The 20846-nt window shown below is 50.6% G+C and overlaps 1 protein-coding gene across 1 annotated transcript in view; it reads right to left on the bottom strand.

Moving 5' to 3' along the window:
* Nucleotides 1–20846, bottom strand: part of EML1 (EMAP like 1) — a 201020-nt gene that overhangs the window by 163858 nt on the left and 16316 nt on the right. The gene's annotated exons all lie outside the window — the stretch shown is intronic.

The following is a 20846-nucleotide window of genomic DNA, read 5'->3' as shown; positions in this document are numbered from 1 at the left end:
CTAAAGAGACTCTTGATGAAGGTGAAAGAGGAGAGTGAAAAAGCTGACTTAAAACTCAACATTCAAAAAATGAAGATCATGGCATCCGGTCCCATCACTTCATGGCAAATGGATGGGCAAACAATGGAAACAGTGACAGACTTTATTTTCTAGGGCTCCAGAATCACTGCAGACTGTGACCACAGACTTGAAATTAAAAGACGCTTGCTTCTTGAAAGAAAAGCTATGACAAACTTAGCGTATTAAAAAGCAGAAACTCACTTTGCTGACAAAGGTCTGTATAGTCAAAGCCATGGTTTATCCAGTAGTCAGGTACAGATGTGAGAGTTGGACCATAAAGAAGGCTGAGCACCAAAGAGTTGATGCTTTTGAACTGTGGGGCTGGAGAACTCTTGGGAATCCCTTGGACAGCAAAGATATCAAACCAGTCAATCCTCAAGGAAATCAACCCTGAATTTCACTGGAAGGACTGATGCTGAAGCTGAAGCTCCAATACTTTGACCATCTGATGTGAAGAGCTGATTGGAAAAGACCCTGATGACAGGAAAGATTGAGGGCAGAAGGAGAAGGAGGTGACAGAGGATGAGATGGTTGGATGGCATCATTGACTCAATGGACATGAGTTTGAGCAAACTGGGAGACAGTGAAGGACAGGGAAGGCTGGCATGCTGCAGTCCATGGGGTCACAGAGTCAGACATGACTTGCTGATTGAACAACAACAACTATTTGGCACATACACAGTTATTATTGTCTGAATCATAAACCCTTAAAATTCAACATCTAGTAGATGAAACATACACAGATCATGATACTAACAATGGAAATTGCTATGAGGAAGACTAGGAAAGGGAGAGAATTAATGTTTGCTGAATATCCACTATGTGCCAGGCCCTGTGCTCAACATACTACCCAGTTACATAATTCTTGTTACTTGGCCAGGTCTATTATAATCCCATTTTACAGATGGGGAAGCTGAGGCCCAGGGAGGTAAAATTCCTTGGTTAGTGTCAGAACTGGAATTTGAACCAGCCCTGATGCCTACAAAATGACCATAGAAGGACAGAGAAGGTAATTCCTTTACTTTTGAGGAAAGCAGAGAAGAATGTACAGGAACGTTTAGGTGCTGTTGGAACAGGTAGGACAAGAGAGGTGAGGAGGAGGGAAAGCTTGTATGTGATATTGATGGATATCAGGTGCCTGGAACTTGGAGGAGACAAGAAGGACTGGTGAGAAATGGGGCTGGAGGCATCTACAGGGGCTACATCAAACTAAGCCCCCATTTCCATTCCCAAGTAAAGGGAGAAAGGGAGGCAGTAACCAAATAAAGAGGACTTGGGGATCTCACTCATCTCCCCCTCCTTGGCTGGCTGCATGTAGGAGACACAGCCTGGGAGGAAGCTTCCCCACACTTAAACTGAGGGTCCCCAGTGTAACACCCTGAGAATAGCTGAGCTTTAAGAGTAGAGACGTCTAGAGGAAATCAGACACTTGTCCAAATGCCGATGCACATATTCCCTGGTCCAGACTGACGTCTTAAAGGATGGGGATGTGAACATGTAAACAGTTAGCCTCCCCTTCAGTATCTGGGAGGCCCCCAAAATGAATGAAATCAGATGGACCACATAAACTAAGGAAGCCGGGGCTGTCTGCATGAGATGCATGTCCAGGGCAGAAAGGGACTCCCACAGATGAGAAGGCACTTGGGTCCTTGCCCACTGCCAGGGAGGCCAAGGTTATTGAAGTTCAGGGCCAGCACTGCCTACTGAGGGTGACTCTGTGGAACTCCTGGCTCTGACTTCCACAGGGGCCGCCATAGCAGGAACCCTGAGGCCTGGGCCATGCCCTTTGGGTCAATGCTTTTCTTGGCATCTCAAGGATGAACTCTGCCTGCAGGAAGACCTCAGCCTGGGTCAAGTGTCCCCCGAGGTGACCAGGATGCCATCTGCAGAGCAGGCCTTGCTGCCTGCGTGCTGAAACACCCTCCAGCCCCCAAGTGCCCAGCAAAATCCCTGCTGGCCTGACTCGCCAGAAGAGATGATTAATGCTGCTCACTTTCCTGCTTCTCAGGCAAGTATTAACAGCTGGTAAACGGAGGTCCAGAGGCTGGCTGAGAAAGGAGGACCAAAGGGTCCCTTTTCAGTCGATCCTAAAGGAAATCAACCCTGAATATTCACTGGAAGGACTGATGCTGAAGCTGAAACTCCAATACTTTTGGCCACCTGTTGCGAAGAGCTGACTGATTGGAAAAGACTCTGATGCTGGGAAAGATTGAAGGTGGGAGGATGAGGGGATGACAGAGGATGAGATGGTTGGATGGCATCACCGACTCAATGGACATGGGTTTGAGCAAGCTCCAGGAGACAGTGAAGGACAGGAAGCCTGGCATGCGGCAGTCCATGGGGTCACAAAGAGTCAGACACAATTCAGTGACTGACTGAACAACGACGAGATAGTGATCTCCCCGTGTCGCTGGAGGGCTCTGCTGTTCCTGGCTCCTGGCTGTCTTGAATCCACATCAGAACCACTAACCAAGGCCGATTCGGGTCACCCTGGAACCCTGAACTGATGACAAAAAAGACACATCTGCACTGAGGGTTCTGCCCAGTGGATTTCTAAGTCTTCCCTCCTTGACCAGCAGTTCTGGTGCCTCTGAGCAGGGCTCCTCTTTGTGCCCACGAACTGAGTGCTACGGTGTATGTGGTCATTCCTGGCGTGGGGCCCATCCACCCTCTCCCCTCCTCCTCCCTTTTCTGTGCTCCAGCCGTGTGGAGAGTTCCTGAGGCTGCATCAGGGTCTTCTCTGCCTCTCTGCCTTTGCCCACGACCTTCCAGGTTTCTTCTGAAATCCCTTCCTCCAGGGTAGCTCAGTCAGCTCCATAGCCCCCCACCTTCCCAGCTCAGACTCAACCCCCGCCCTGGCTCACACAGCTGCTCCATGAGACGCTCTGAGCCCCCACCTCGCCACGCAGAGCAGATCCTTCCTTTCTCTGGGTCCCCTCTGCCAACAGTACATCCTCCTGAGAAGTTCACGTCACATGTGCCGTTATAACGAGCGTGATCCCTCAACTCTAAGACACTTTTTTTTTCTGTTTCTGAAATAACTGACTCTTACGTCCAATGCACACCTTCTCCCCTTTCCCCACCCCCGAAGAAGGTGCTGTGAAATCACAGGCTGGTCTGAGAATCGGGGTGATTCAGCGCCCCAACCCCCGAATCACCTCTGTGCCCCAACAGCCTGGTGCAGCGAACTTGGCAAGCATTTGCTGGATCCAAATTTGAATTCAACTCAAGCATTTCTTGAGGCCTACACTAAGTGAAGTCATGTGTGCTGCAAAGTAGAGTCCAGGATAAAAAGTTCCTCCCTCTAGGAGGTCATAGGTGTGTGTATGTGTCTGCATGTGTGTGTGTGTGTGTGTGTGTGTGTGTGAGAGAGAGAGAGAGTGGAGGGGGGTGGTTGGGGAGAATGTATAAAATGTCATCCACATTAACACAGGATATAACCACCTGCCATAGAACCTTGATGTGGACTAAACTTGAGGTTTTGCATTTGTTTTTGGTTCTTGTTTGTTTGTTTTTTGAATAAAATTTTACAATTTGTGTCCTTACAGTAAAGTCACTTCGGTCGTGTCCGACTCTTTGCTACCCCATGGACTGCAGCCAGCCAGGCTCCTCTGTCCGTGGGAGTCTCCAGGCAGGAACACTGGCGTGGGTTGCCGTGCCCTCCTCCAGGGCATCTTCCCCACCCAGGGATTGAACCCAGGTCTCCTGCATTGCAGGCAGCTTCTTTACCACTAGCTCCACTTGGGAAGCCCCATTAATGTCTTGAATTTTGTCAATCAGTTCTTCTGAGAATCTTAATTCCTCCTCACCATTTCATTTTGTGGGGAGAGGAACCAAGTGAAGAGTACTGCCCAAGGTCAATGGCTGGAAAGTGCCAGAACCAAGACCAGTGGCCCAGCTGTTCTCATTCCCTGATCCCCGCTCTCTCTTGCCTAAACTGCCTCATGGGACCTCTAACTCTTGTCTTTAAAATATAAACATGAAGCCCACTCTCCAGCAGAAGTCTAATCTCTGTTCTGTGACATTAGAAGTCCTGAAGTTTTTCTTTATGCCTTCTTCTCACACAGTCGCCATGGTGATGGGAAAATATTATTCGGTGAAGGAATTATGGGAATATGAATCAGCAGAACCAGCAAAAGGGCCTTTGGAAAACCGTGACTCCCAGTGGACAGGCCGTATTTTCAAAGTAAACACTCCAGAATGATGGATTGCACGTCGCTTCCTATAGAAACCCGAAGGCCAGCCTCACTCCGTTACTGATAGCCCTGCTGTCTCCAGGCAAACACTGGTCCCCTCTCCTTTTTACAAGAAGAGCCCTGGCCATTTGTTAGCATGTTTGCTGCCTGGCAACACGGGGTTGTGGATATCTGCTGCCGTCATTAAATTTTAAACATTTTTCCTTGCCAAGTGGAACAAATTATTGATGTTGATTTGGGTGGATATTGAACACTGTCCAACAGAATTTCAATGGCGAAGAGGTCAAGCCTGGTTTTTAAGTCTAAAATGATGGCCAAACATTAAATATTATTTGAATGTAATGACTGGCTTATCCTGCTCTTGATAAGCTTCCCTAAAATTTGGAGTAAATCTATGTGTGATTAAAAAAAAAACATCGATTGAGTACCTCAAAAAAATTAAACATAGAATGACCACATGACCCAGCAATTCCACTTGTGGCTGTACACTCAAAACAACAGAAAGCAAGTACTCGAACAGATAGATATTGTACAACCATGTTCATAGCAGCGCTGTTCACAATAGCCAGAGGGTGGAAACCAGCCAGGTGTCTGCTGACAGATGAATGGATAAACAAAATACGGTACCGCGTGAGATGGAATATTATTCAGCCTTAAAAAAGGAAGGAAATTCTGATACACGCTACAACACAGATGAAACTCACGGACATCATGCTAAGTGACAGGCACAAAAAGACCAACACTATGTGATTCCACCCACAGGAAGATCTTAGAGGAATCAAATTCACAGACCCAGGAATCCCCATACTGGGCATATACCCTGAGAAAGCCATAACTGAAAAAGACACGTGTGCCCCAAGGTCATAACGAGACTATTAGAGTATCGCTCTTTACTCTCCTTTCTCCGCACCTTAGTGGGTATGATGGTTCAATTTCCGTGTCAGCTTGATGGGACTAAGGGTACCCAGATCACTGGCAAAGCATTATTTCTGAGTGTGTCCGTGAGGGTATTTCCAGAACAGCATTCGAGTAAAGGAGCTGGCCTTGGGAGGGATAGGTTAGGAGTTCGGGGGGCACGTATACACACTACTGTATGTGGAACATAGACAAGAAGAACCGGGACTTTCCTTGGACCGGTGGCTAAGACTCTGCTCCCAATGCAGGGGCCCGAGCTAGACCCCTGGTCAGCGAACTACATCCCACATGTTGCAGCTACAGAGCCTGAAAGCTGAAAGGAAAATCTTTGGTGCTGCAACTAAGATAAAATAAAAAATATAAAAAACAAACAAAACAAGGACCTACCTCTAGCACAGGAAACTATAATAAATATCTTGTAATAACCCATCATGAAACAGAATCTCAAAAAAGATTAGACACACACATATGTGTGTGTGTAACTGAACTACTTTGCTGTACAACTCAGATGAACACAACAGTATAAATCAACTATCTTTCAATAAAATAATAAAAGTTGGCCTTCCCTAGTGCAGATGGGCACCTCCCAATTCACGGAGGGCCTGAATAGAACAAAAAGTGGAGGAAGGACCATTCATTCTCTTCTCTTGACCTGGGACACCCAGCTTCTCTGTCCGTGGACATCAGAGCTCTTGACTCGGGCTGGGACTCACGCCTCTGGGCTGACTGGTCTCAGGCCTTCAGGCCGGGACTGAATGACGGGCCCAACTCTCCTGGTTCTGAAGCTCACAGATGGCAGATCACGGGACCCCTTGACTCTGTAACCAGCTGAGCCCATCCCTATAAGAAATCTCCTGTTTCCCTCTCTATAACGCTATCGATTTCTCTAGAGAACCCTGACTAACCCCTGGGCTCTCCTCAGCCAGCTGCCGGCCGTCTCCTCTTGGAGGAAGCGTCTAAGGCCCTCAGCTGACCCGTAATGTTGGCACAATGTGCAGGGAAGCCCTGCCCTCCAGGGAGAGCCTCCAGGGTCAACAGCCTCCTGCAGCCAAAGGCAAATTTGTGTGAAGGGCAGGCAGCGATGTCTTGGGTCCCTGGTGTCCCCCACTGCTCTAAGCAGCCCTCACATCACTCTCCACGCTCATGTGCGCTGTACAGCTGTGCTGAAGCCCCCAGCGGCTAAGCAGTGTGAATGCGTGCGTGCATGCTAAGCCGCTTCAGTTGTGTCCAGCTCTGCAACCCCATGGACTGTAGCCCACCAGGCTCCTCTGGGATTCTCCAGCCAAGAATACTGGAGGGGCTTGCCATGCCCTCCTCCAGGGGATCTTCCCAACCCAGGGATCGAACCCACATCCCCTTCCTCTCCTGTATTGCTAGGTGGGCTCTTTGCCACTAGCGCCACCTGGAAGCCCAAGGAATGTGAATGAAAGTGGAAGTGAAAGTCGCTCAGTCGTGTCCAACTCTTTGCAACCCCATGGACTATACAGTCTATAGAATTCTCCGGGCCAGAATACTGGAGTGGGTAGCCTTTCCCTTGTCCAGGGGGTCTTCCCAACCCAGGGATCGAACCCAGGTTTCCCACATTGCAGGTGGATTCCTTACCAGCTGAGACGCAAGGGAAGCGCAAGAATACTGAAATGGGTAGCCTATCCCTTCTCCAGGGGATCTTCCCAACCCAGGAATCGAACCAGGGTCTCCTGCATTGCAGGTGGATTCTTGACCAACTGAGCTATCAGGGAAGCCCCAGTAAAAGCTAAAATCAGTTGAAATGTCTGTGCAGCTTAGTGGAGAATCAGGAGAGAAACCCCAGCCTGAGTGTCGTGTGGAGGACACCTGCTCCGCCCCCTGGGCCCGCAGTGGCCACAGGAGCTGTTTCCAGCACGTCCCTGAGGTGCGGGGTGCGGCGTGGCCTTGGTGCTTTCCCAGGACAACACGGGGGACCCGGTTGTGTGTGTGCCTGGGGTCTGCCTCCTTCAGCCTCTGAGACCCATCCGGGTGTCCACCTTTCTTTGCTTTTTATGGCTCAAGAGCGGTCTGCCGCAGGAAAGCCCTGACTGTGGGTCAGTTTTATTGTGGATGGACATCTGGGCAGCTTCCAGTTTGAAGTCATCATAAAAGTGCTTGCTGGGACGTCCCTCGTGGCCCGGTGGTTAAGAATCTGCCTTCCAGGGCAGGGGACTCAGATTCAATTCCCGGTGAGGGAACTAAGATCCCGAAGGCTGCGGAGCAACCAAGGCTATGCACTGCTGCTGTGTGTGCTGGAGCCTCTGCGCTGCAGTTAGAGAAGCCCCCCGAGCCCTGCAAGAAGACCCAGTGCAGTCAAAAATAAGTAAAAATTTTAAAAAGAAAATAAAAAATAAATAAAATAAGGGTGCTGCCGTGAACATTCTTGTCTTACAGTGAATACGTGTATTTATGTCTCTCTTCACACACACACACACACACACACACACACACACACACACCCCTGCTTACATACATGTACACATATCATGCATACATACCCAGAAGGGAATTCAGCTTGAGCAGATAATCTCAGTCCTTCAAAATGCCTCCAACAGGCTACACTCTACCAGCATCAGGCCTGAGCTCCAGCGGCTCCAGAGCTTTGCCAGTATTTGCATTTCCTCTCAATGTCTAAAACAAGCAAAGCTCATCTAGAGTGAGAAGTCTGACTGCGTTTGCCTCTGAGGGGCAGTGACTGGAGGGGGTGCCAGGGGTATTCGGGGGCTGTAATGCTCTGTCTCTTGATCGGGAATCAGGTACTGGTTACATGGGTGTGTTTTCACTGTGTTAAGCTGTGTTTTCACAATCTGTGCACTTTTCTGTATGCAGTGATCAGTGTCAATTTAAAAGTTCGTTGTTGTTGTTCAGGCATTCAGTTGCGTCCGACCCTTTGCGACCCCACGGACTGCAGCACTCCAGGCTTCCCTGTTCTTCACCATCTCCTGGAACTTGCTCTAACTCATGTCCATTGAGTCAGTGATGCCATCCAACCATCTCATCCTCTGTCATCCCCTTCTCCTCCTGCCTTCAATCTTTCCCAGCATCAGGGTCTTTTCTAATGAATCGGCTCTTCACATGAGGTGGCCAAAATATTGGAGCTTCAGCTTCAGTATTAATCCTTCCAATGAATATTCAGGATTGATTTCCTTTGGAATTGACTGGTTTGATCTCCTTGCAGTGCAAGGGATTCTCAAGAGATTCTCCAACACCACAGCTCAAAAGCATCAATTCTTTTGTGCTCAACCTTCTTTATGGTTCAATTCTCACATCCATATGTGATTACTGGAAAAACCATAGCTTTGACTATACAGAGCATTGTTGGCAAAGTAATGTCTCTGCTTTTTAATATACTGTCCAGGTTGGTCATAGCTTTTCTTCCAAGGAGCAAGCATCTTTTAATTTCATGGCTACAGTCACCATCTGCAGTGATTTTGGAGCCCAAAAAAATAGTCTCTCACTGTTTCCACTGTTTCTCTAACTGTTTGCCATGAAGTGATGGAACCAGATGCCATAATCTTCATTTTTTGAATGTTGAGTTTTAAGCCAGTTTTTTCACTTTCCTCTTTCACATTCATCAAGAGGCTCTTTAGTTCCTCTTCGCTTTCTTCCATAAGGGTGGTATAATTTGTGTATCTGAGGTTATTGATATTTTTCCTGGCAACCTTGTTTCCAGCTTATGCTTCATCCAGCCCAGCATTTCACATGATGTACTCTGCATGTAAGTTAAATACGCAGAGTGAGAATTTACAGCCTTGATGTACTCCTTTTCCAATTTGGAATCAGTCCGTTGTTCCATGTCTGGTTCTAACTGTTGCTTCTTGACCAGCATACAGGTTTCTCATGAGGCAGGTAAGGTGGTCTGATATTCCCATCTCCTGAAGAATTTTCCACAGTTTGTTGTGATCCACACAGTCAAAGGCTTTAGAGTATTCAATGAAGCAGAAGTACATGTTTTTCTGGAATTCTTTTGCTTTTTATATGATCTGACAGATGTTAGCAATTTGATCTCTGGTTCCTCTGCCTTTTCTAAATCCAGCTTGAACATCTGAAAGTTCTTGATTCACATACTGTTGAAGCCTAGCTTGGAGAATTTTGAGCATTACTTTACTAGCGTGTGAGATGAGTACAATTGTGTGGTAGTTTGAGCATTCTTTGGCATTGCCCTTCTTTGGGATTGGAATGATAACTGAGCTTTCCAGTCTTGTGGCCACTGTTGAGTTCTTCAAATTTGCTGGCATATTGAGTGCAGCACTTTAACAGCACCATCTTTTAGGATTTGAAATAGCTCAGCTGGAATTCCATCACCACTACTAGCTTTGTTCATAGTGATGCTTCCTAAGGCCCACCTGACTTCACATTCCAGGATGTCTGGCTCCAGGTGAGTGATCACAGCATCATGGTTATCTGGGTCATTAAGATGTTTTTGTTTAGTTCTGTGTATTCTCGCCACCTCTTCTTAATACCTTCTGCTTCTGTTAGATCCATTCTGTTTCTGTCCTTTATTGTGCCTATCGTTGCATGAAATGTTCCCTTGGAATCTCTGATTTTCTTGAAGAGATCTCTAGACTTTCCCATTCTATTATTTTCCTCTATTTCTTTGCATTGTTCACTTAGGAAGGCTTTCTTATCTCTCCTTGCTATTCTTTGCAACTCTGCATTCAGATAGGTATATCTTTCCCTTTCTCCTTTGCCTGTTGCTTCTCTTATTTCTCAGCTATTTGTAAGACCTCCTCAAACAACCATTTTGCTTTTTGCATTTCTTTTTTGCGGGGATGGTTTTGATCACCACCTCCTCTACAATGTTATGAACCTCTGTCCATAGTTCTCAGGCACTCTGTCTATCAGATCTAATCCCTTGAAGCTGTTTGTCACTTCCACTGTGTAATCATTAGGGACTTGATTTCAGTTATACCTGAACGGCCTAGTGGTTTTCCCTATTTTCTTCAATTTAAGTCTGAATTTTGCAATAAGGATTTTGCAATCTGCCATCTTGATTACATACATAATAATACAAAGTTTATGGAAAAAAGTAAACTTAAAAATTATCTGGGGCACAGGGGTCATTATTGTCCCTCTTTTAGAGATGAAGATGCTGAAGATCAAGGTCATGACCTGGTGCTGAGTTCACCGTCACAGTCAGTGTACATGAAGCCCCTTTCCCGACCCATCCCCACATCTGTCCGGTCAGCGCCTCATCTCTACCTCATGTTTCTCTAGTTGGTCACCAGTTTCCATTCACACTACTCTTCAGGGTGGATTTTATCGCCCTCAAATTTCGTGCTAAGTCTGCCCTCGATTCTAACCCAGGTGCGATCACTGTGAATACTCATTCTGTGATCTCCCAGGCCGCCTCCCGGCCCTGGGCTCAGTATTGTCCACGGATTTGATAAGCTTGCCTTCCACGTGTCCTTCCAGACCCTCCTACAAACGCTAGGGATCTTACTCTATCTGGGGAGGGACGCCAGGTCCCACACATCCAGTGAGAACTCTGGCCAGAGTGCCGTGGGCTCAGCGTCCCACGCTGGTCAATGTCTGACACCCACCCCATGTCTCTGTCAGCCTGCCTTCTCCCAAATTATACGCCAGCATGCTATCTGGTAAGCAGTCCTCCAGTGACAAATATTGACCCAGCACCTCTATGGGAAGGCCCTGTGCAGGCAACGGTAGGGATAGAGAGCTGGACTGAATTTGGCTTCTAGGGAACTCACAGGAGCAAAGTGATTGACTTTGAACTCTGGAGCCAGACACAGTGTTAGTCGTTCAGTCATGTCCTGGGTTGCAGGCAGATTCTTTAGCAGCTGAGCCATCAAGGAAGCCCCAAGCCTGCACTCAAATCCTGCCCCTCAAAAGTTGGGTGACTCTGCCTAAGTTACTCAGCCTCTCTGAGCCTCAGTTTCCTCATCTGTTAGTAATAGAGCCTCCAAGGGGTGTGATGAGGATTAAGTGGGTTAGCGATTGCAGAGCTCTTCCAGGAGAAAAAGTCCTCATGAGCTTTGTCTGGCATCGCTTGTGATTCCTCGTGTCTCCTTTTCCTGCTCACCCCAGGCTCAAGCCTTGGTCGTTTCTGTGGCCCTCAGGCAGCGAAGAGTGAGACCCACACCCAAGGCCCCTGGGTTAGATGTGTTTGAATCCCAGCTCTGTACTTACTGGCTGAGCAAGAGACTGTCTGCACAGCCTGCTCCACACGGGGACCAACGGCCCAGGACTGGTGCTTGCTCGGTGAGGCCAAGGTTCGCATGGGCGGCTGTCAGTGTGCATTTGGGAGCTGAGTGGGCGTGGATCCCGTCTTCAAGGTCTTTACCAGGGGGCCGGGGAGAGAAGCCCGCTTCGTGCTGCAGGGGGCTAGCAGGAGTGAAGGAGGGACAGTGGATAGATGGTCGTCCACTAGCAACACAACGTAAGGAGTAAATTGACGAAAGGCTCCAAGTAATTTCCTCTGAACAGTGAGGTTTAAAATCCTGCACTGTAATGCCCGACATAATGGACTGATTGCACACATAACGTTCTGCAGTCATTAGAAGCAGCGACTGTGGACACAGCATAGCAAAGTGGGAAACTCTGCATGGTGCTGAGGGGAAGGGCCTGGAGACGCCGTTCCAGGGGCCGCTTGACTGGCAGTCATGCTCAGAGTGGGAGGGCCACGTGGCAGGTGGCGCTGGGCTTCCAAATAAAGGGACTAGAGTGGATTTCATTTTCTTCTTTTTTTTTTTCTTCATTTAATGAATTTTCTCTGTAGAGGCTTTATTTCTTTTCTTTTTTTTAGTTTATTTTTAATTAGAGGATAATTGTTTCACAATGTTGTGTTGGTTTCTGCCGTACAACGGGGTGAATCAGCCATAAGTCTACATGTATCCCCTCCTTCCTGAACCTTCCCGCCCCCACCACCACCCCATCCCACCCCTCTAGGTTGTCACGGAGCACCGGCTTGAGCTCCCTGTGTTATACACAGCTTCCCATAAGCTCTCTATTTTGCACATGGTAATGTATGTTTCAAGGCAGCTCTCTCAGTCCGTCCCATCCTCCTCTTCCCCACTGTGCCCACGAGCCGATTCTCCATGTCTGTGTCCTATTCCTGCCCTGCGCATAGGTTCATCGGTACTTGGTTTCATTCCTTATACACATTTGGAAGGTGACTTTTTGAAAAACTGGAGTGGTTTAAGCCCAGCCCCTTAGCTCCTGGTCCATGAACGATGACAGTGCTTTTGAGGGGTTGGCGCTGGCCCTGCAGCCCACGAAGACGGCTGAGGCTCAGCTGGCCTGGAAGCAGTGACCGAGTGTGGGCGGGCATTCTCCAGACCTGCAGTGCCCACTCCCAGCTGCGGCCCAGGACAGGCCCTTCCCTCTCTGTCCAAGGCCTGGACCGTACGATGTGCTCCAGGTTCCTGCCCAGGCCGCTGGGAGGTTCAAATGAATGAAAGGTGAAGTGGTCACACATGGTGGCCATGCTGTAGGATAGGGGCTGGCAGTCACAGAATGATCGCTCAGAGGAGAAACCTCCTGGCCCAGACATGCAAGGCCAGCAGAGCTGCAGTTGGCGAGGAGCCGCTGAACCATCTGAGAACCATGCGCTCGGTGAGGGCAGGAAGTGGGCACATCTGGCAGCAGCTGGGCAGGAGGAGGGAAGGTCCCCTAGGGAGAAGCGACCCCCAGCCAAGCGGGCCCGGCAGAGCACACCTCAAACCCCAGCCCTGACGGCGTGTGTGCCCATCGTGTGCACCGCATTGCCTTGGGAGGCTGAGATGGGCTCTGAGGGTGACGGCCTGCACTGGGGGAAGCAGAGCTCCTTTCCCCGTTCCTCCTGCTGGGGAAACCTGGGCCCACCCTGAGTCCTCGCCCAGTGCTTGTTGCATGAAGCTGGTTCCACCTGCCCTGAGCTCGCTCTGACCTGGAGGAGCGTGAATGCTTTAAATGACAGGTAAATTACACATCCGGGCGTCAGCTTCTCAGCTGCTGGGGCCCCGGAAAAGTCCAAGTTCAAAATCCAAGATGGACGGGCCTGAAGCAAGTCTCCCAGGTGAGTGCAGGCCTGCTCTGACCCCAGCAGCCCCTCTAGACCTGCCAACCTTGCCATCAGAGAAGCAATAGGCAGGACTCCAGACTCTGTGAAAATCAAGGAGTTGTGTTTTGACGGAGCTAGAAGAGGCCTTCTGCAAGCTCATTGTGATGGGGAGGGAGGGAGGCGGAATCTGTGCTTTACAAGAAGTCCTCAGGACTAAGGCAGGACTGAGCCAGTCCCAGCCTCCTTGGCCTCCCTAGGAAACCTCCGTATCAAATGTATAATTTATGAGGACGAGCCTATGCATATTCATGAGCTCGCTGCCTTCCAAGGCCAGTGGCTGCCTGTGAAAAATCCTCCCGTAATGAATTATTGCATGAAAGAGCTGTGGAAGCCGAGGCCAGGCCCCCAGTCCTCAAAATTACTACAGTCACTAAAGCTTGCTTTGAAGAAAATGCTTCCAACTGTGCCTGCCTTTGGTCAAATGAGGGGAGGGGGGCGTCCCAAGAGGCGCTGGTGGTAAAGAACCCTCTTGCCAATGCAGGAGATGTAAGAGATGCGGGTTCGATCTCTGTGTTGGGAAGATCCCTGGAGGAGGGTACGGCAACACACTCCAGTATTCTTGCCAGGAGAATCCCACGGACAGAGGAGTCTGACGGGCTGCAGTCCATAAGGTGACACAGAGTTGGACCCGACTGAAGAGACTTAGCTCGCACGCACGACCTTAATGAATTGCCCCTTCTGTGCCACAGTTCAGGAAGGACAAACAAGAAGTTTGCAACCACATGCTCTCTGTCCCTCTGCAGCAGAGAACATCCACAGCCTAAACCAATACACAAACGAAGGGGGTGGGGTGCAGAGAAGGGAGGCTCCACCACAGGGAACGCCTAAGCCCCCAGACTGCATACAGCAGGGTGCACCAGCAGCATTTCAGGGAACCTGAGGCAGGTCTCCATCCCCAGAGCAGCTCCGCATACCCAGCAGGTGGGACCTGAGACCACGCCCTCCCAAGCCTCTGACTTGCAAGAGCCTGAAATGCCCTCTGGCCAGTTACCATCCTTTCCGGGGCCTCCGTCCTTCCCATCTGTTGACTGCAGAGGCTAATCCCTCCTTCCTTTGACTCTGAAACACACTTTTCACATGTGAGCACCTTGGAGACAGAAGCGTGCCCTGCCATCAACGTCTTGGCTGGGATCAGCGTTTGAATGGCAGTGTTTCCTCTTTCTTATTGGTCTGGAAGACACAGTGTGTGTTATCATCAGTAGCGCTAGTGGTAAAGAACCCACCTGCCAGTGCAGGAGACGCAAGAGATGCGGGTTCAACCCCCAGGCGCAATGATCCCTGGAGAAGGAAATGACAATCCACTCCAGTATTCTTGCCTGGAGAATCCCACAGACAGAAGAGCCTGGAGAGCTACAGTCTACAGGGCCGAAAAGAGGCAGACACGACTGAAGCGACCTAGCATGCACACAATTAGTGCATCCTAGGCACTGACGGCGCTGATTTCCGTCCTAAAGGAAATCAGTCCTGGGTGCTCATTGGAAGGACTGACGTTGAAGCTGAAACTCCAATCCTTTGGTCACCTGATGCGAAGAACTGACTCATTTGAAAAGACCCTGATGCTGGGAAAGATTGAAGGCAGGAGGAGAAGGGGACGACAGAGGATGATATGGTTGGATGGCATCACCGACTCAATGGACATGAGTTTGAGTAAACTCAGGAAGTTGGTGATGGACAGGGAGGCCTGGTGTGCTGCAGTCCGTGGGGTCGCAAAGAGTCAGACACGACTGAGTGGCTGAACTGAACTGAACTGAACTGAGGCGCTGATGAAATACGGCAGTAAGCTACCATTTACTAAGTACCTACTGTATGCCAAGCACCAGGCCCATCACTGAGCACAGGGGCTGGCACATAGTAGGTGCTCAATAAACATGAGTTTCCACCCCTTCTCAGTCCTAGGAAGACAGGGCAGCCCTGCTCTTTGCAATTTGTCTGGTTGAAAATCTGTTCGTGAAACTCCTGTAAGTTCACACTGTATTCAGGGAGCTTCGCGGCCTTTGAAGCTTTAATTAAGCACCAGTTGAATTTAGATTTGGGGTGGGAGAGTTGAAAAGTTTTCCCAAACTAGTCACGACACAAATAGAATGTTACTCACGAACCCTAAGACAGTGATTCATTTTGTATTCTGGCTGGCATTTCTTGCTTACAAGCAACTCACATGTGACTCAACTTTGATTTTGCTATTAAACATTAACCAGCACACTTCCTCATCCCAATAAAAGTCATTTTGGAAACCTCCCTGCAGCTGAGCATGTGCACCCACAAGTGTATATTCTTGTGTTGAGTTCACCCCAGAGGGCCCCGGGGTGTACCACATAGAGCCTGATGGGCCGGCTTTGTTGACACATGACCCAGGGCCCTGTGCTCGCTTTAATCTTCTGCTTGAAATTCTTAATAATGTTTGAACAGGGACACACGCATTAATTCTGCGCCAGGCCCGGCGAATTGGGTAACCAGCCTGGGTGTACATGTGCATGTCTGCATGTCTGTGTGGGCGTGAGTCCATACAGATGGGGTGCAGGCCTGTGTGAGGACGTGTGCAGTTGGGGGCCTGGGAAAGTGGACACGAGGTGGCCACCGCATGCCAGAGGGGGCCGGAGAGCATGGCCCACAGCCCATGTGGAAGCTTCAAATGCAGATTCCAGGGCCCTGAGCGTGGCTCAGGAATGCAGGACTTCATCGAGGCCCTCCCTCGAGGTGACTACAGACAGTTTGAGAACCACCAGCCGTAGGTCTGAGGCACTGAGAGTCAAGGCCCTGACCCAGCGGCATTCTTTAAGGATGTGTTTAGAACCTCCTGTAGCTCAAAACCATCTCACCGTCCACTTCATCATCTGAGTTCAGGTTCCCAAAGGATCAGCAGCCCACAAAGAATGCCAAGGAGCCTGGAGGACGCTCACCGCGGGGAACTCCGTCCAGAGCCTCCCTCAGCGTCCTGGGCTCCAAGCCAGGCGGTGACTCACGCCCGAGCAGGACAGAGTGGCCTTGACCACCAGCCCACCCCACCCACGCCCCTGCGTCGGCAGGGTGGGGCCACAGCTGCCCCTGCTGTGACTTGGATTTATCAGCGTGGGTCCTGGAGTCGGCCCTGTTCACCAGTGCCTGTCCTTGCCCATGTTCCTGGCCTGACCCCTCCACACACTGAGACTCCCCCTAAAGCACAGGTGATTGGCATTGGCCAATGGAAGCTCATGCCGTCAGAGATGCCACCTTGAGAAGCCCAGGGAAGGTCCTCATTGTACCCACCTGGGGCCCAGCTGGCACCTGGTGACCCCACCAGAATAACTCCATGCCCAGGCTCCAACTCACTGAAAACCATCCCAGGTCAAGACGCTGCCTGCTTGCTGAGCTCGTCAAGGCTGGGAGAGGGGCTGCAGGGTAGCAGGCTGCTGCTGCCCCGGGCACCCCCGTGAGCTCGCCAAGCTGCAGTTCCTTCCCCTGTGAAACAGCACATCCCTGGGCCGGCCTGGACCCTGGGCCTGGTTCCTGCCCCACCTCTCTCAGGCCACACCTTCTCCAGGCAGTCCCTGAACCTCTCAGAACCGCAGAAGCATCTTAGTTTCCCATCCCTGTCCCATGGGGGTGAGGGATGGAGTTCCCCTGGTGCAGGTCCTCAAGCTTTGAGGGGGGGACCAGGAGGGGCCCTCCGTTTCCCAGGAGGGAAGTGGCCCCAAGATGGGGAGGAGGCTGACCCAGCACCACACCCCCAGCCTGAAGCCGTGACGGAACATTTTCCGTTGCCCCCGCCCCATTAAATGCTTTCTTCCATAGTCGCCACTGCCAAACACCTACGGTGTGCCAGGCACTCAGCAGGCTTGCTTCTGGAGCCTCTGAGATGATCATAGAGGTAGGCAGGGATACCACAGACGAGGCAATGAGGGCTCAGAGAGGTTAGGCGTCTTGCCTGAGGACACACAGCTTATGAGACCCGAGATTGAAAACCCGGGCCTTTGCAGTGACCCCTGGCTTCTCCAAGCAGCGTCAGCCCAGCCCCGAGCTCCCCTGGGCCTCTGGGGCTCCCACACCACCCGAAGCTGCGTAGCTCCCATGGGTCCTCCCTCGGCTCCCTGACACAGCCCAGGTGGCGGGGAGCCCAGGCCAGCTCTTCTATTATTCACACCTCGCTCTGTTTGCCAGCAGGGACCTGGCCCAGAGGTCCCCGCTTTGCCAGGAAAGATAAGGCGTGGACACCTGACTCTTCCTCCTCTGCGCTCCGTCTCCATTTCCCCAAAGAACACGACAGCCTGTTGTTCCTGGCTGAGCGCAGGAGGCAGGACCTCCCTCTCCTGAAAGGCAGACCAGCCGTCAGCAGGATTACAGGGCTAGAGTTACGGCTTTTCCTGGGGGCCACCTGTTCTCTCCTGTAACCCTGCATCGGCACAAGGGGAGGGTGCCTGCCCACCATGGGGGCTCAAGCGGGGCTGCCTTGGCTGCCAGGAACCTGGCTTCACTCGAAGCCCGTGAAGCCCATGCAGCTCTTTTCAAGGTCGGTGTTTCGAGTCCTGTATTAGAGGTGAAGAACCCGAGTCTTGCTCAGACCACACAGCTGGTGGATGGCTTTGCTGGGGCTCCCTGCCCCATGCTGGGTGCCAGGCTGACTCATTTTGTCCTCCAAACAAGACTCCGAAGAAATGAACTCATGTATGAGTGAGCCTTGTCCACCCACACTTCTGGGTCTAACTTGATACTTGCATCAAGCAGAAATTGGCAAGAGAATAAAAATTCCAGGCCACCAATGGGAGCCCCTGAGGGTCAGCCTGCAGCTGGCCTGGGAGTGAATCAGAGCCCCGGCCAGGGGTCTGTTGGAGCTCCTGGCTCAATGGACGCCTGCGGTCTCTAAGTGTCATGAGTATCACCAGCGGGGGAGCAGGAGTGGAGAGGTGGCCTTCCAGGCTAGGAGATGGGTCCCTCCCAGCTCCGAGAGACCCCATCAAACTGATGACACTGCTACCCATGCCAAATCAAGGTGATGTCACAAGAAGTGGCTTCGTATTGGGACAAATTATTATCTTCAGAAGATCAACAGGCACTCCAGGGACACCTGGACGTGAACAGAACATGGCAATGTCTTGTGTTTCCCAACCCAAGTGGTGAGAGTCTTTAATATCACCCACTGTAGCTCCACCTGTTTTACACATCAGAAAACTGAGGACCAGAGAGGGGAAGGGATTTATCCATGAGCCCCCAGGACTGAGGAAGGTCTCAAATGAGGGGGGCATTGGTTGGAAAGCTCTCCGGCTATGCATCCCAGCAGCCCTGAAGTTGAACCCTCATGCCTCCCTGGACTAGCCGTGTGATGATCCACATCCTCTGAGCCTCAGTTTTCTTGTCCATAAAATGGAAGTGAGAATAACACCTAGCTAGCAGGGTTGTAAGGCTGGCTTAATAGCTCAGTGGTTAAGAACCCATCTGCCAATGCAGGAGTCTCGTGGGTTCAATCCCTGGGTCAGGAAGATCCCCTGGAAAAGGACATGGCTACCTACTCCAGTATTCTTGCCTGGAGAATCCCAAGGACAGAGGAACCTGGCGGGCTACCTTCCCTGGGGTCGCGAGAGTCGGACACGACTTAGCGACTACACAAAAACCACAGCGTTGCAGAGAAAAGATAACAGAGGTAAAGGCCTCGCAGACAGCTGTCGCCCCTAAATGCTTCATAAGGAAGGGCTGCTGGAGGAACAAGGAGCATCAGCAGCATCAGAGAAATAACAGGACAGTTTGTTGGCGGAAAACAACAAAATTCTGTAAGGCAACATCCTTCAGTTAGAAAAAAAGAAAAGACAGTTTGTTGAGCTGTGCCAGGTGCTGGGCATAAAGAGGACTCGCACATAACCGCTGCCCTCAAGATGAGAAGCATGGAGCGATGGAGGCACCCAGAGGAGGCCCCTCCTGCCGGAGAAGGAGCGGGTGGGAGGGAAGAAGGGCGCGCCTGGGAATGATAAGGCATTCCAGGAAGAGGGACCAGCCCGGGTCAGGACCGGGAGGAGAGAAAGGGCGTGGCATGTGTGGCGAGTTCCATCTGCTTGGCGGCACTTGGGATGCAAGGGGGTGGGGTGCTGGCAGTCCTGGGCAGGGAGCCCTGGGGGGCCGGCAGTGTCAGACCACCAGCGAGGGTCAGTGTGTGCCTGGCCAAACGGCTCAGACTCAACTCCAACGGGGAATTCTCCCCGAAGGGGTTCACTTGCTGATGGGGCCCCAGCCCCCTGGGCTGAGACAACAGGTGGCCCCTTGGAAAGGGCAGGGAGGGGTGGGGCGATAGCATGGGGGACAAGGACTCACCAGGCAGGACCCCCCCACCCCCAGCACAGGCGGGGCTCACTGTGCCGCCTTCCTGGCCTCCTCTTCACGGTCATCCCAAGATGAGCCCCGAGTTACAGATGGGGAAACTGAGGCTCGGCCAGGGCCGGCACCGGGCAGGGAGTCACAGCGGGGCTACCTCCCACCCAGGCCTTGCTCTTCTCCACAATGCTGCCCTTCAGCTTCCTGGAGTATTTCTTCCATTATTCATACTGAACTGTATGGGTTTATTTCCTAACTCAAGCTTCACTACTTTAAAAAAACTGCTGTTTCAAAATGTGCATTTTTTAGTCAACGATCTCTCTTGGTAAATGTCACATTGCTCTTGAAAACATGTGGGTTATTTTCAAATATCTTTTGATATTCATTTCTAACATAATTCGGCAGAGATGCGAGAACAGACTCTGTATGACTTCCATACCTTTACACCATGAAATTTTTTGCACCTTGTTTTATGTCCCTGGATATGTCCCTGTGTCTCCTGGCTTTACAGTCTATGGGAACTTGAATACAATTTGTGTCCTACTGTTGTGTGAAGATTATATAAATCTTCATTATGTTGAATTGGTTCATGGTGCTTTTCAGTTCCGCTATATCCTTCTACTTTTCTGTATATTCATTCTACTAATTTTTGAGTGTTTGATATTGAAACTCCAACTAAAATCTTAATTTATCTATTTAAAAAAAGAGCTGTAGTATATAGTAGGGCTATATGTAACTTTGTTTTGTATTTTGGAAGTCTCCTGTAAATGTGTTATCACACTTTTAAAAAATAAAAAAGTGTGCATTTTTAATACAAATTTTAAAAGGTAGCAGCTGATTCTTCCTGGAGTCAGCCCCCCTGCGCATTGCCTCCCACCAGCCCCATTTTCACAGAGTCATAAACCACTTTCTTAAAGGGGGCCCAAGGGGGGATAACTGCCCTTGACAAACTGTGGTTCATCAGCCAAAAGGGTTTGGGCTCTGGAGGCCCAGAGAGGCAGCAAGGAATCGTTAGACCCTGAAGCAGGCACTGCTCCCCTGGGACAATGCCCCCCTCCCAGCCTGGACCGGCAGGACCAGGACCCTCTCTGCTGTTGCAAGCCTGACCTTTGAGACCCTCACCCTCAGCCTCTCAGGCTCCAAGCACAGGGCTCAGGGATGTGCTGGGGGCACACCTAGACCAGCTGGGTCCTCAGTCCTGTGAGCCTGGGAGGTGCAGGGTGGTCATCAAAGGAGATATTCCTGGGGGGTACTCTGGTTGTTGATAAGGAGCCCTACTGGGGTTCTGTGTGTGTGTGTGTTAGTCAGTCAGTCGTGTCCGACTCTTTACTACCCTA

Source organism: Bos indicus, chromosome 21, assembly GCF_029378745.1.
Source record: "Bos indicus isolate NIAB-ARS_2022 breed Sahiwal x Tharparkar chromosome 21, NIAB-ARS_B.indTharparkar_mat_pri_1.0, whole genome shotgun sequence".
Taxonomy (NCBI): domain Eukaryota; kingdom Metazoa; phylum Chordata; class Mammalia; order Artiodactyla; family Bovidae; genus Bos; species Bos indicus.
The sequence above is the reverse complement of the archived record's forward strand: the minus strand, read 5'-3'. Positions and strand labels throughout refer to the sequence as shown.